Genomic DNA, 16,887 nt, shown 5'->3' with positions numbered 1-16,887 from the left:
TAAGGTATCCAGTCTCCACAGTACCCAACACTATAGTGCCTAGTGCTACAGTGGCTATGTTACAGCATGCAGTTTCACAGTGCCTGGCCTCCACAGCAGCCAGTGTTATAGTATACAGTCTCACAGTGCCCAGTCTCACAGTGCCCAGTCTCTCAGTGTTTCCGATGTCTCACTCACCACCCCTACCACCATCACCGAGGTTTACTCTGTCCCAACCTCCAACCCAGCCCCAGTTTTACCAAGTGTCCTGTTTCGGAGATATTCCTCCATGCACTGTACTGCTGTGTTGTCCATGTTGGGGTCAAACTTATTTGCAAACAAACATCTCTGACGGACCACCCAATGTAGATCTCCTGCCCCATACACACAAACCAAGTGGCGATACCTTCCCGTGCAGGGAGGGTATAGGGCACCCCTCGCAACGTCACCAGCCTCAAAGGACCACTTTACTGCCCGGCCAAGTGTCCTGGTGGCTCCTTGGGTGTACGGGATGGAGCCGGGTACATTGGGCATTCTGTGCAGGGTAGCCCACACATCCTCGCCTGGGCCATAGGTGTCCTCCGACCACTTGAGGAAGGCCTGGATCTCGGCACTGTCAAACACATGGCCGACAAACTCTCTGGAGGCCATGAAGTAGGCGCTGCCCACGAAGATGGAGGTGCTGATGTTCGGCTGGTCTTTCAGTTGCGCCGTCAAGACAACTTGGTCGAGGGTATCGTGGTGATATTGCCAACGTTTCTAAAAGGCAAGCGCAAGAGAGAGTGAGAGAGACAAGAAAGTAGAAATGATAGCTTTTCAACTTCGCCTATGGCTTTTTTCCTCCCCAACTCCTCTGCACTCTCCTCGCCCCCAGCTCCAGCAAGATCCATGCACACTCCTTCTCTCAGTTACTCACCTTACAGTGGAGAACAAGGCCATTCAGCCCCTCAGGCCTTTCTCACTCCTATTGCCTAGTGCCAGTCACCTGCCAATTTCCCCATATCCCTGCCTCCCAAACCACCTCCCAATGCTCATTCGCTGAGCAAACATAAAACTCATCCTCAAGCTCTCCCAGTGGATCTGGCTCCAAAAATACACTTCAAACTATGCCCTCTGGACATAAAGGTTGAGAGCACCAGAAAAATAGATCCTTCAGCCCATCATGACTGCGCTGGCAAAACAGGCTCCTTGCTACTCCAGTCTCATTTTCCAGCACTGGGAACATTGCCTTTCATATCTCACCAGTGCAATGGAGACACTTTCCTGTGGTCATCAACTCCTGGAGTGGGACTTGAACACAGAGCTTTTGCCTTAGAGAGAAGGACATGGTGTGCAGGGATATAGTTCTCTGAAAGTTGCATTGCAGATAGACAGGGTGGTGAAGTAGGTGTTGGATACCTTTACCTTCATTGGTCAGTGCATTGAATATAGGAGTTGGGATGTAATGTTGCAGCTGTAACAGAGATGGATAGAGCTCTGAAAGATAGTGGAATCAAGGGTTATGGGGATAAGGCAGGAACAGGATACTGATTGTGGATGATCAGCCATGATCATAATGAATGGTGGTGCTGGCTCGAAGGGCCGAATGGCCTACTCCTGCACCTATTGTCTATAAGTAGGAGTATCTTTGACTATCTCTGATATGCCTTTGCCATTAACAAGTGTGATCTATTGTCTGTAGAGGACATTGGTGAGGCCACTTTTAAAATACTGCATACACTTCTGGTCGCCCTTCGAAAGAAAGGATGTTGTTAAACTTGAGAGGGTGCAGAAATGATTTACCAGGATGTTGCCAAGATTGGAGGATTTGAGCTACAGTAAGAGGTTGAATAGGCTGGGGCTATTTTCCCTGGAGTGTCGGATGCTGAGGGGTATCCTTACAGAAGTTCATAAAATCTGGAGGAGCATGGATAGATGTTGAAATGATCAGCCGGATGATAGTACACTTCACACAGCTTCCTTTGTCACATACATGCAAGAAGACTCAACCAGCCGGGTCAAAGCCCACCCTTGCCTGGAGAGTCTGAAACAGGCAGTTGCAATCACACTTTTACACACAAACCGGCGTTCCCCTTTCACGAATTACATTTTGATTCCAAGCCTTAGCAACACAACTGATCAATCAGATCCTGATCTAGGTACGTGACGTTTAGCATTAGATCATTGACCTTAAACTTCTACACCTGTTGAGTGTTGTTTCAGTCTTCCTGTCTTCTCACTTAACTGGAGCCAGTTTCAGTAAGCTAGCTAGCGTACGTACGTGCTTGGCTGCACTTTTCTGTTGCTGATCAGAATTGTTTAGCTGACCTCCTTTTCTGTTCTTGCCCCATTTTGATTCCTTCCACGTCGGCTGCATAGCCAAAGGTCTTTTCCCGAGGGTGGGGGAGTCCAAAACTAGAAGCAAAGGTTTAAGATGAGAGGGGAAAGACCTCAGGGGTTACTTTTTCATGCAGTGGGTGATGTGTGCTTGGAATGAGCTACCAAGAGGTGCTGGAGGTGGCTGGTACAATGACAATATTTAAAAGGCATGTGTACATGACTAGGAATAGGTTAGAGAGATATATGCCAAAGGCTGGCAAATGGGACTAGGTCAGATTGGGATGACTGGTCAGCGCAGACAGGTTGAACTGAAGGGTCTGTTCCATACTGTATGATGCTATGACTCCATGCTCTCTGGTTATTGAGGTTTAGAGCACCAAAATAATAAGTTGCCCTTCAGCCCATTGTGTCTGCACTGGTCAAAAAGACAAGCTCCGAGCTATTCTCATCCCATTTTGTAGCACTTGGCCTATACCCTTGAGTGTCTCACAATAGCAATGAAGACACCTTCCTATGGCCATCAGCTCCTGGAGTAGGACTTGAATCCAAAGCTCCTCCCTCAGAGTGAAGGACACCACACATTAGATTCTCTACAGTATGGAAACAGCCCATTTGGCCCAACAAATCCACACCAATCTTCTGAAGAGCAACCCATCCACACCCATTACCCTACCTGATATTTACCCCTGACTAAGGCACCTAACACTATGGGCAATTTAGCACGACAAATTCACCTAACCTGCACATCTTTGGACTGTGGCAGGAAACCAGAGCATCCGGAGGAAACCCACGCAGACATGGGGAGAATGTGCAAACTCCACACAGACAGTCGCCCAAGTCTGGAATCGAACCCAGGTCTTTGGCGCTGTGAGGCAACAGTGCTAACCACTGAGCCACCGTGCCACCCCTTCCGCAAGACACGACACTTTATTTACATTGTGTCAAAAGATATCTTTTATCCTCGGTCCTTGTGGCATCATGCATGGGAGATATGGATCCTTGGTTACCAAGGGGAGGATAGATTATCGATGGTATGCAGGAATGTCGATGATGGAACAGGATCAAAAGGGCTAATGCCCTACTCTTGTTCCTTGTATGTATGGGAACAGATCTCTTTTTTTTTTATCCAACTTACATCGGAACTTGCCATCATCTCATACAAATGTAGTTTAGGCTTCATTTGCGTTTCAATTCTTCAGATCTCCCCACCATGCCTCTAACCCAAAATCTTACATCTGCATTCCATTGCACTTGTACAATCGGTGAACAGTGAAGTATATTTCCTTGTCTTCATTACCGAGTGCTCACCCTGTACCCATTGAATAAACCTCACCCCAATCTCCTTTGTTCCAATGGGAGCATCGTTGAACTTTCCAACTGAGCCATCCAACTTTAACCCTGGCACCATTCTGCGAAATCTCCTCTTCTCCCTATCCTGAGGGCCCTCATATCGTTTGATAGACCACAGCAATCCAACTGGGGCTAAACCAATTCGACATGCAGCATAACTCAACCATTTATTGGCATCAATGCCTCTATTTATTAAGCCTTCTGCTTTTCTACCCTCTTACGGCCTCCTCCATCTTCTAATGTTGATGAATGTTTATTGCCAGATCCCTCTAATCCTGCGCACTCTTTATGATTGTGCCATTACATTTCTATTACCTCTCCACATCCTTCTCCCAAAACATATCACCTTACACTCTTCTGTATTCACCTCTGACTGGATGCTGTCTGTTCACTGTGGTGACTCCGGACAATTCACATCATCCTCACCATTTGCCAATCCTCCAGGTTTATCATTGCCCTGAATATGGGTATTTTGCCACATACTCCAAGATTGATATCACTGAGATATTGAATAAAAGCAGTCGACTATTTAGGGCTGAGATGCAGAAACATTTCTTAACTTATAGGATAGTGAAGTTATGGAATTCTGTACCACAGAAAGCTGTAGAGTTTGAGTCATTGAATATATCCAAGAATGCGATTAACAAATATTTATGTTTCAAAAGCATCAAAGGCATGGGGAGAAAGTGTTAGTATGGCATTGAGATAAAGGATTAGCCAGGATCATATAGTATGGTGGGTCTCATGGAGGGCCAAATCATCTTCTCCTGCTCCGGGTCTTGATGTTTAAAATGTCCCAGCTGTGTGGATCATTCCCACCTACCAACCTACCAACTTGTCCAAAACAAGATCCATGATCAGGGCTTGTATTGTCAATTTTGTTGTCCAGCCATTTTTATCTAGTGCCTAGTGAAACACTTCATTGAATCCAGTTCAGACAACATTCTCTGCATTCAAATTCTCAGCTACTTTATCAATGCATGATGCGAGGTTGGAGACTTATCTTTTGAAAACCTGCACTGGCTTCGCTTCATTAATTTGATCTAAGGCAGGTTGGTGCGAATTGCAGCCATAACTACCAGCATCATTGTCAAGTGCATGATATAAAGTAAACTAGGATCCATGCGATGTGAGCCTTGAAGACCCAGGTTCAAGTCGCTTCTGCTCCAGAGTTGTGCGATAACAGTTTCATCAGTAAATGTAAGACCATTAACAAGTCGGGACAGGAGTCGGCCATTTGGTCCCTCAAGCCAGCTTCACTAGGATCATGGCTGATTCAACATTCCTTGAGTCCATGTTCTTGCCCTATCCCTGTAACGCTTAATTCCCCAACTGAGCAAGAATCTATCCATCTGAGCCTTAAATATATACAAGGACAGCTCTCTGTGGCAAGGAATTCCAAAGATTCACAACCTTCTGAGAGAGGAAATTCCACCTCATCTCAGTCTTAAACTGATGTCCCTTTATTCTGAGACAAAACCCCCCCGGTCCTGGACTCTCCCATGAGGAGAAACATCCTTTCAGCATTTACCCAGTCAAGCCCCTTAATCCTGTCCATTTCAATGAGGTCACCTCTCATTCTTCTAAACTCCAGTGAGTAGAATCCTGTTTAGCCTTTTGTTTTTAAGACAATCCCTCCATAATGGGGGCCATCCCACTGAACATTCTCTTAACTTCCTCCAATGAAACAACATGTATTCTTAAATAAGGTGACCAGAAGTGCTCACAGTACTCCGGATGTGCTCTCACAAGCACCTTGCACAGTTGCAGTAAGACTTCTTGACTTTTATACTCCAACCCCCCTTCAAATAAGAGCAAACATTCCACTTCAGTTCTGAAGAAAGGTCACCAGACTCAAAACATTGACTCTGTTTTCTGTCCACGAATGCTACCCGACCTGCTGAGTCTCTCCAAAAATTTCTGTTTTCATCCAATATTCCAATAGTCTTCCCAATTACCTGCTGCCCCCATGTGCGAGCTTTCCATGTTTCAGTCACTAGTTCCCCCAACTCTCTTTGTGTTGCAGCTTTCTGAAGCTTTCTCCATTTAAATAATATTCTATTCTTTTGATTTCCCTTCCAAATGAACAACTTCACATTTTCCCACATTGCACTCCATTTGCCAACATTTTTGCCAACTTAACCTATCAATATCTGTCTGTAAAGCACATAAGACAACATTTTTTACTGTAACTCGATTATACATGACAGTAATATATCAGCAAGGTTTGAGAAGGTTTGTAGCTCAGGTTGCGGTTCTAGATGTAGGTTTGCTCGCTGAGCTGGACTTTTCACTGAAGATGTTGCCTAGTATGGTGACAAAACATCTGAAAATGAGCCTTCCAGCTCAACGAGCAAACCTACATCCAGAGTAATATTTCAAGTCAACCTCAGAGTACAACGGGATCTTGATCAGATGGGCTAATAGGCCGAGGAGTGCCAGATGGAGTTTAATGTCGATAAATGTGAGGTGCTCCATTTTGGTTTGGCAAATCAGGGCAGGAATAATACACTTCATGGTAAAGTCTGGGGAGTGATGATGAAACAAGAGATCTTGGAATGCAGATTCATAGTTTCTTGAAAATGGAGTCGCAGATAGACAGGGTAGTGAAGAAGGCGTTTGCTACGCTTGCCATTATTGGTCAGTGCATTGTGTGTAGGAGTTGGGAGGTCATGCTGTGGCTGAACAGGACATTGGTTTGGCAATTTCTGGAATACAGCATGCAATTCTGGTCTCCCTGCTATAGAAAGGATGTTGTGAAACTTGAAAAGGTTCAGAAAAGATTTACAAGGATGTTGCCAGAGTTGAGTGTGGAAATGCAGGAAATTGGTACTAGATGTGGAATAATTACAGACATGATGGGCTGAATGGCATCCTTCCGCAAGAATTCTTTAATTCTGTGACTGGCGCAGAGGGTGATTAACTTCAAGGTTCATTTTATCAGGAGGGACACCAAAGCCCTTTCCTTAGCTGAGTGGTCAGAAAACTCCCTACTCTTTACATGAACTAAGGCATAACCTGTCTCCACCAATATCATAGCAAAAGTCAGCCATTCGTCCCTTCAAGTCTGCTCCACTATTCAAGAAGGTCACTGCTCTTCTGGTTGCAATTTCAATTCCACATTTCTATCGGTTGCCCCGGGGTCCTTATCTTTTTTTTAAAAAAAGTCACCTTGCTCACCCTTTCATAACTTCATCAACTCAGCCTTCACAACTTCGTACAGAAGAGATTTACACAATGCAACAGCCCTCTCAGGGGAAAATAATTCTGCAAGGCATTGGTGAGGTCACTTTTGGAGTACTGGGTAAATTTGTGATCGCCCTGCTGTTGGAAGGTTGTTGTTAAACTGCAAAGGATGCAGAATAGATTTACAAAGATGTTTCCAGGACTGCAGGGTTTTAGTTATAAGGAGAGGCTAGATAGGCTAGGACTTTTCTCACTGGAGTATTGGAGGGTGAAGGGTGACCATATAGAGGTTTATAAAATTGTGGGGGAAATCAATAAAAGTGAATAGCCCCAGGATGGGGGAGGCCAAACCCAGAGGGCATAGGTTTAAGGTGAGACCTGAGGGTGGTGCAAATACGGAGCAAGTTGCCAAAAACAATTGTTGTAGTGGGTACAATTACAAGATTTAACAGATGACATAAATAGGACAAGTTTAGAGGGATATGGACCAAACACAGGACAATGGGACTAGTTCCAATTAGGATACCTGGTTGGCATGGATGAGTTGGACGAAAGGGTATGTTTCGGTGCTGTAGGACTCTGACGATATCTTATTCTACAGAACATCTTGTCAAACCTACAAGAGAAAGCAATGTCCCATCAACCACCTTGTCATGTCCCCTCAGAGAAACTTATACATTTCAAAAAGATCTCTCAGATTTCCAAACTTAAATGTGTAAAAGCCAATTTGTTCAACCTTCCTTCATAAGATAAACCCTTCATCCCAGGAAAAAGGCAGGTGAAACTTGCTGTCAATGTAATTATTTTTATGTTTTAAATGAGAGAAAAATGTACAGACTGATTCTGATGTGGTCTCATCAAGGCCTTGTATGGCACTCTCTCCACCCCTCAGGCCTGGAAATGAACTCTACATTTTGAAGAAAAATGTCTGTACTAATGGACTCTGGACGAGAAAGGACTCTGTTTGTTGGTAATTAACTGTCATATGGTTTGTTGGGCTTATCACCTGCACTGTCTTGCATGTCCCTGGGTCTGGCAGGTCTTACTGTGAGCTGGGATGCTCATGGGTCATCCTGAAAGCTGTCACCCCGAGAGCCGGCGAGTGGATAGGCCATCCTGTGAACCTGAAGGTTGGTCGGCTGTCCCGAAAGCCGGAGGGTGGGTAGGCCACCCTGATAACAGTCTCCCCGAGAGCTAGATGGTGGGTAGACCGTTCTGAGCACTGTCCTCCCGAGAAAGGGTGATCAGGACGGGCTGTCCTAGAGGTGATCAAAAGCTGTGTCAGAGCAGCCAAGAGCCAGAAAGGGTGTAGGGGCGGGCTGAGATCCTGAAGTCTTGTGGGCTGCCCTGCATGCTGTCGTCCCAGGGAAGGGGACGGGCTGTCCTAGAGGTGGCCGAAAGGTGTGCCAGGATAGCCCACTGGCCAGATGGTGCATCGGGGTGGGTGAGAGCCCAATGGTACGTAGGGGCAGACCGAGAGCCAGAAGGTGGGTAGCTGTCCTCAGCGCTGTCACCCCAGGTGGGTATTGGGACAGACAGTCCTAGAGGTGGTCGAAAGGTGTATCAGGGTGGACTGAGAGCCGGAAGTCGCGTAGGGGCGGGCTGCCTTAGAGTGGTCGGAAGGTGGGAGGGACGGGGGCTTGCTGGGTCTGTATTGTCTGCACTTTTTAATGTAACAGGATTGCCTTATGCATAAGTGTCATTGTTGCTGTCTTTTCATATTTGAAACTGGGATTTGTGGTTTGTCCTCAATTCCCTGTAAACTGGTTGAACAGTAGGGCTTGAGGCCTAGCTTTGCTGCTCCTCTCCCTTGTAAAATTGCTGTTGTGTACAGCTGTAAATGTTAACTGTTGTGCAGTAACCTCTTTTTTGTACTTGTTTAATAAAATAAAAAACAAACAGGGGAATGCTCCTCTCCCTTGTAAAATTGCTGTCTCTTGTATACAGTTGTAAATGTTAACTGTTTTTGTAAACTGTTTTGTAACTGTTTAGATTAGATTAGATTAGATTAGATTAGATTACATTACATTACATTACAGTGTGGAAACAGGCCCTTCAGCCCAACAAGTCCACACCGACCCGCCGAAGCGTAACCCACCCATACCCCTACATTTAGCCCTTACCTAACACTACGGGCAATTTAGTATGGTCAATTCACCTGACCTGCACATCTTTGGACTGTGGGAGGAAACCGGAGCACCCAGAGTAAACCCACGCAGACACGGGGAGAACGTGCAAACTCCACACAGTCAGTCGCCTGAGGCGGGAATTGAACCCGGGTCTCAGGCACTGTGAGGCAGCAGTGCTAACCACTGTGCCACCGTGCCGCCCACTTTAATAAAATTTATAAACAGGAGATTCAGCAATCTTCTCAATTTATGGGAATGGGTGCTTGCTGGGTCACAGTCAGTGTGTTACTGTTGGTTTCTGCTTGTTTTTTGTGTGGGGGAAACCTGATTCCTGAACTGGCTGAATTATTTAGTCAGTTTGTTAACTGGCATTCCTTTAGGGAGGACTGATTGTTAAACTCCTGATGTACATAATGTGTTTCAGGTGTAACTCAGTTCTCATTAGGGGATAGTTGTTTCACTGACTGGTTACAGTCTGTGTGTTACTCTTTTCTTCACTTTTGAGAAAAGGACAATGTTAATTTTGTGGTAGGGCCTTGCCCTTGGACTCTAGTTTTCTTTGTTTTTTGTATGTGGAGCCTCTGGAGATTGAACACCTGTGTTTGTGCTGGGAGGTGAGCAATTGCTGTATCCTGGAGTTTGGGAGAAGATCTTCCCTTCAGGAGTGGACCAAAACCCCTGTGAGTTAATCACCTTTACAATGTACTGTGTTCCTGAGAGTGGACCTGGCTCTCCAAGGATGTGCCAGGACGTCTTGGGGACTGAACACCTGTGTGCTATGGGGTGTGCATTTGCTGCCTTTGGGAGTGGACTCTGCCCTTGGTTGTAGACCCTGATTTTAACAGTGGACTCTATTTCTGACAACACATGTTGTAAACTGGAGTGGACTCTGTTCCTGAGAACTCTATTTTTTTGAAGACTCTATATTTGGTCTCTGTGTACCAGAAAGGACTCTGTTTGTTCACAATTAACTCTATCATGTTTCTTGTTGGGCTTATCACCTGCACTGTCTTGTGTGCCCCTGGGTCTGGCAGGCCTTACTGTGAGCTGGGACGTTCATGGGTTGTCCTGAAAGCTGTCACCCCGAGAACCAGAGGGTGGGTAGGCCACCCTGATGCCAGTTGCCCCTAGAGCCAGTAGGTGGGTAGGCCATTCTGAGCGCTGTCGTCCTGAGAATGGGTAATCTGGATGGGCTGTCCTAGAGGTGGTTAGAAGGTGTCTCAGAGCAGCCAAGAGCCAGAAGGCACATAGGGGCAGGCTGAGATCTGGAAGGCTTGTGGGCTACCCTGCGCGCTGTCATCCCTGGGAAGGGGACGGGCTGTCCTAGAGGTGCCGGAAGGTGTGTCGGGGTAGTCCACTGGCCGGACGGTGCATTGGGGTGATGAGAGCCCAGTGGTAAGTAGGGGCAGACAGAGAGCCAGAAGCCGTCCTCAGCGCTGCCACCCCGGGTGGGTAACGGGGCGGGCTGTCCTAGAGATGGTCGAAAGATGTGTCAGGGCGGACCGAGAGCCGGAAGGTATGTAGGGGCGGGCTGCCTTAGAGTGGGAGGGATTGGGAGGGGGGAGAGACTTGCTGGTTTTTTGGGGGTCTGTATTGTATGCGCTGTTTCTTACACAAGTGGATTGTCTTTATATGTATGAATGTCATTGTTACTGTTTGTAATGATTGAAACTGGGATTTGAGGTTTGTCCTCATTTCCCTGAAAACCGGTTGAATGTCAGGGTTTGGGGCTTGGCTTTGTCATTCCCCTCCCTTGTAAAATTGCTGTTTCTCTGTATACAGCTGTAAATGTAATTGTTTGTATAAACTGTGAATTGTTTAATAAAATATAAATAAACAGGACTATCTGTTTCCTTTCTTCCTGGTGATGGAATATAAATTGAGAGGAGCAATTATAAATGTTGTCTGCGAAAATCACAAAGCTGAATCATGAAAGGGGAAGGGGAGTGTAGGTTAAGCTAGATATGCTTGTACAAACAGTTATAAGCATCTGTTTCCGCTTCTGCAAAACCAAAAACCACAATCAAGAGGTCATAAGGCTCAGTGGATGAAGAATGAGAGGAAATGTTGCTTTAGCAAGCAAGGAAGCAGATGGCAGCGAAGGAGGATATACGCTAACAATAGACCACAGAGGGATGTGGTGAAATGGCCAAGAAAAACCTGTAGTTATGCACAAGGCCAGATAAGGCAAGAGATAAACAAGAGGAATGGGCACTGGGTTTCGAGTAGTGGGAGGAGGGAAAGAGAAATGAATTGTATCAAGGTTTTGTACTGTGTGCCTACCTTGTAGACACCACTCTTGCAAAAGTATATCAGATGATACTTGTCTTGTCTTGGACTGAAATTATTGAAGTGAGTGCGTTCTATTTCCCACATAAATTAAGAATTACACACTTGTCAGATGCAGTGAAAAACACCTACACACTTGACATGGGTACTAGGGAAAAGTAAGCATGACTGCTGTCGGGTGGTAGTGGAAGAAAAATAAACAGGCATGTCAAGGGATCTGCTCACTGAGAGCTGGCTCTCGGGGAGCTAGATCAGCATATGAAGGACTCTTCAACCCTCTTGAGGAGAGGAGACTGACTTCAAAACAGCCTCAGTGTGTCTTATGTGCTGTTGTTGGTGTCTTCCTACTGAGGAGGAGTTTATTTTTAATTTTTTTTTATAGTTTGTTGTGATTTGTTTTCTGGGGTTTCTTTCTGCTTATTTCTGTTAATTTGAAGGTGTGCTCAGCTGCACAGGCAGCTACTACCACCACTGCTGCTACAGTCTGGGCCTGCTCCTGCTCCTGAAGCCTGGACCTCGCCTGCACCCCTGCTGCTGCCTGGGCGTACCTACACCTGGGGATGACTTCAACTGCTACTCCTGAGGCTGCTTCTGAAAAAAAAAACAAGACGATCGGATGTTCTGTTCACTCTGAGCTGGCTCTGAGGAGGCTGGATCCGTGTCAAGGATTCCATGTGTAAACAAAAGGGTGAGTTGGTGGCTGGATAATGGCCTCTGTGAAGTTATTCCTGATGTCGGGGTTTCCTGCTCCTCAGATGCTGCCTGACCTGCTATGCTCTTCCAACACTGTTCTAATCTTGACTGTAATCTCCAGCATCTGCAGTACCCACTTACAGTCATAGAGATGTACAGCATGGAAACAGGTCTTTCGGTCCGACCAGATATCCCGACCCAATCTAGTTCCACCTGCCAGCACCCTGCCCATATCCCTCCAAACCCTTTCTCTTCATATACCCATCCAAATGCCTCTTAAATGTTGCAATTGTACCAGCCTCCACCACATCCTCTGGCAGCTCATTCCATACACGTACCACACTCTCCATGAAAATGTTGCACCTCAGGTCTCTTTTATATCTTTTCCCTCTCACCCGAAACTTATGTCCTCTAGTTCTGGACTCCTCGACCCCAGGGAAAAGACTTTGTCTATTTATCCTATCCATGCCCCTCATAATTTTGTAAACCACTATAAGGTCACCCCTCAGCCTCCAACACTCCAGGGAAAACAGCCTCAGCCTGTTCAGCCTCTCCCTATAGCTCAAATCCTCCAACCCTGGCAACATCCTTGAAAGGATTCCAAAATGATTTACAAGTTTCACAACATCTTTCCAATAGGAAGGAGACCAGAATTGCACACAATATTACAACAGTGGCCTAACCAATGTCCTGTACAGTCGCAACATGACCTCCCAACTCCTGTACTCCATAGTCTGATCAATAAAGGAGCGTATACCAAACACTGCCTTCACTATCCTATCTACCTGCAACTCCGCTTTCAAGGAGCTATGAACCTGCACTCCAAGGTCTCTTTGCTCAGCAACACTCCCGAGGACCTTATCATTAAGTATATAAGTCCTGCTAAGATTTGGTTTCCCAAAATGCAGCACCTCGCATTTATCTGAATTAAACTCCATCTGCCAGTTCTCAGCCCATTGGCCCATCTGGTCCAGATCCTGTTGTAATCTGAGGTAACCCTCTTCGCTGTCCACTACACCTTCAATTTTGGTTTTTGGTGTCATCTGCAAACTTATGAACTGTACCTATTATGCTTGCATCCAAATCATTTATGTAAATGACAAAAAGTAGAGGGCCCAGCACCGATCCTTGTGGCACTCCACTGGTCACAGGCCTCCAGTCTGAAAAACAACCCTCCACCACCACCCTCTGTCTTCTACCTTTTGAGCCAGTTCTGTATCCAAATGGCTAGTTCTCCCTGCATTCCATGAGATCTAACCTTGCTACTCCGTCTCCGGTGGGGAACCTTGTTGAATACCTTACGGAAGTCCATATAGATCACATTTACCGCTCTGCCCTCATCAATCCTCTTTGTTAATTCTTCAAAAAACTCAATCAAGTTTGTGAGACTATTTCACTATCAACCAAAGAACAATCCTTTACATGCTCTGAACCGAACTTACATTCTATTGTTCACTCTTAACTCTTAAGGGGTAGCTATAAGCACCCACATGGGCCCCAACTATGCCTGCCTCTACATCCATCGGCACCATTCTCCACCTTTTCCTCCACTACATTGATGACTGGATTGGCACTACCTCGTATTTGCATGAGGTGGTTGAAAAGTTCATTAATTCTAATTCTACCAACACCTTCCAACCGGACCTCAAATTCACCCGGACAATCTCGGACACCTCCTTCCCCTTCCTGGACCTCTCCATCTCCATCTCTGGCAACCGACTAACCTCGGACATCTACTACAAACCCACGAACTCCCACAGCTACCTGGAATACACCTCCTCCCACCCTGCCCCTGTAAAAACACTATCTCTTATTCCCAATTTCTCTGCCTCTGCTGCATCTGTTCCCAGGAGGACCAATTCCATCACAGAACATCCCAGATGGTGTCCTACCTCAAAAACTACAATTTCCTCTCCCACATGGTTGACAATGCCCTCCAGTGCATCTGCTCCATTTCCTGTACCTTCACCCTTGAACCACACCCCTCTCAACGCAACAGGGACAGAACCCCTTGGTCCTCACCTTCTACCCCACCAACATCCGGATACATTGCATTATCCTCCACCACTTCTGACACTTACAAACAGACCGCACCATTAGGGACATATTTCCCTCTGCACTCCATCTGCATTTCAGAGACCATTCCCTCTGCAACTCCCTTGTCAGATCCATCCCCCTCACCAACCCACCCTCCCCTCCTAGCACCTTCCCTGGCCTCTGAAAAGTGCAAAACCTGCACCCACACCTCCCCCCTCACCTTCTGTCCAAGGCTCCAAAGGATCCTTCCACACCTGACAAATATACTTGTACCTCCACCAATGTCATCTACTGCATTCATTGCACCCAATGTGGTGTCCTCTACATCGGGGAGACAGAACTCTTACATGCGGATTGTTTCAGAGAACATTTCTGGGACACCCACACCAACCAACCCCACCACCTGAACACTTTAACTCCCCCTCCCACCAAGGGAATGCAGGTCCTGGGCCTCCATCACCAAACCCTGACCAGCTGATGCCTGGATATTCCACCTTGGAACCCTGCAACCAGGCGGATCAATGTTGATTTCACTAGTTTCATCATTTTCCCCACCCCAACTTATGGCAGTCCCAAGCCTCCAACTCAGCACCACCCTCCTGACTGGTCCATCTTCCTTCCCACCTGTCCACTCAACCTTCCACCCCCCCTCCCCCATACCTTCATCTATCACATTCCCAGCTACCTTCCACCCCCAGCCCCACACCCATCCCACTTATCTCTCGGCCCCCTGGTCCACAAGCCTCATTCCTGATGAAGGGCTTGTGTCCGAAACATTGATTCTTCAGATGCTGCCTGACCCGCTGGCTTTCCAGTGCCACACTCTTGTCTCTGATCTCCAGCACCTGTAGTCCTCACTTTCTCCTACACTCTTAACCTACCTCCATTCCTGTATACTCTCGTAATCAGTCTATATCCCTCTTTATCCCAGGCCCAGCCCTCTCTTTCTACCCCATCCCTTTCACCTGCCCATCTTCCCTTCCACCCATCTGCTCCACCCCACCCACTGACCAATCACAGCCACCTCCTCCCTACATCCACCAATCGCCATCTCATCCACCTTTCCCCAGCCCCACACCCCCATTTATTCTGCAGCCCCTTCCTCTCCCCGGGTTCTGATGAAAGTTTCCGAACTGAAACGTCAATTGCCCTTCTACTCTGTTTTCAGCTCAACTCTCCAACTCCTCTATATTCCTTTGTACATTCTGAACCTCCCTCCATGCAATTGAACAGTTTTAACAACCCTGTCTCTCTTTGTACAGGCAGGAGTGAAGGACTGGAGGGGGGAGAGAGAGAGAGAGAGAGATGATGGAGGGAGGGAGTAGGAAAACACTTGGATGAAGAGAGGCCCAGCAGACAGGAAGGCGGTTACCTTTTTGAACCCTGGTGAAGGATCCGACTCAATCACGTTGGAGCCGTTCAGAGCTCTGAGGCTGCGGACTATCTCCCGGTTGGTCTTCAGGGGGAAGTCTTGGCCACACACATTGATGAAGTACCGCCAGGGGACAGGGCTCTCCAGCAGCTCCTTCATGCAGTTGAGATCTGCCTGAACTCTGCTCCAGCCAGCATAGGTGACCCACTCCAGCTTGGCTGTGACAAAGACATTGTGGAAACACGAAGCGATGGCCCGAACGGCCGCATGAAATTGACTCGGGGATTTGCGGTCCATGTGGATACAGTAGACGTTCTGTGGGGCGTAAATGCTCCGCAGAAGCCTCTCGAACATCTCAATGCTCTGGTGGATGACCATGGAGTAAGCCAAGGGGAAGTGTTCCTCCTCAGGGCTCAGGGGGACAGTGATATACTTGCGGGCCCTCACAAACGATCTGCAATTTCGGGTCATGTTCAGATAATCTCCCTCAGTGATGGCTTGGTGCTTGAGGGAGACAGTAATGGAGTTGAGGAGGGCCCTTTCCACCTCCTGCCTGTCCCCTGGATGATCTGCCAGCAGGTGGAGTTCTCCTCGACCAGGAGGAGATGTTCCTGCATTGGACTGGCGCCTGGTTTCACCAGCCTGAGGGTCAGCCGGCCCCCTCCTCTCTGGACCAGCAGCCATTGGCACAACAAGACCACACTGAGCACACACAGCGCTGATCTGAGGCACGACCAGCGGGTACAACCCTGGCTCAGCTTGGGCATAGCACTTTCCAGAGGGCAGTGTCCTCAGCCTATAGGCGATAGGCAAATGCAGATTGGATGCTCTCTGTGCTGGGCAGCACTGCCTCCACCAGGCCGTGGGGAAGGAGTGACTGCAATTTGCTGGAGTGGTCGCAGCAGCTAGTCCCCTCTCCTTGTCTTTCCTTTTCCCCCAAGATTCAACGAATGACTCCGACTTTCACTCCCTCTCTCTCCCCCCCCCCCCCCCGGAACTGCTCTCCCTCTGGAATTCCTCTCTCACATTAACACCTCTCCCTCTCTCTGTGACCCCTTTGTAACCCCTCTCCCTCTAATAACCCCTATCCCTTTGTAATCCCTCTCCTCCACTAACTCATCCCTCTCCCTCTGTAACTCCTCTCTCTCTTTCCTCCTCTCTCTGTTCCTCTGTAACTCCTCTCTCTCTTTCCTCCTCTTTCTGTCCCTCGGTAACTCCTCTCCTCCCTCTCTCGGTAACTCTCTCTCGATAACTCCTCTCCCTCTCTCTGTCTCTCTCAGTAACTCCTCCCGCCCTCCTCTGGTTGAAACCCAGCCAATGTTCCGTTGTTTATCTCTCGGAGTCCGGGCTCCTCTCGCTCCTGTCTGCCTGCCTGGCTACAAGCGTTTCCTTCCCCGGTCTCTGCTACTCTCCGGCCGTTCCTGGACCGGTGTCGCCCGGGTGAAGTAAACGAGAGGATCGCGATGGTGTGTAGTCTGGATCGGAGAACCTACAACCAGAGACACACAGAGCCAGCCAAGCCCAATAACCCAC

The 16,887-nt window shown here is 47.5% G+C and overlaps 1 pseudogene; it reads right to left on the bottom strand.

Moving 5' to 3' along the window:
- Positions 1 to 201: 201 nt before the first annotated feature.
- LOC148146073 (beta-1,3-galactosyl-O-glycosyl-glycoprotein beta-1,6-N-acetylglucosaminyltransferase 3-like) lies at positions 202 to 16,121 on the bottom strand (annotated as a pseudogene).
- Positions 16,122 to 16,887: the final 766 nt, after the last annotated feature.

Source organism: Chiloscyllium plagiosum, unplaced genomic scaffold, assembly GCF_037043375.1.
Source record: "Chiloscyllium plagiosum isolate Xiang-an unplaced genomic scaffold, Cpla_swu_hap1 HiC_scaffold_22, whole genome shotgun sequence".
Classification (NCBI taxonomy): domain Eukaryota; kingdom Metazoa; phylum Chordata; class Chondrichthyes; order Orectolobiformes; family Hemiscylliidae; genus Chiloscyllium; species Chiloscyllium plagiosum.
The sequence above is the reverse complement of the archived record's forward strand: the minus strand, read 5'-3'. Positions and strand labels throughout refer to the sequence as shown.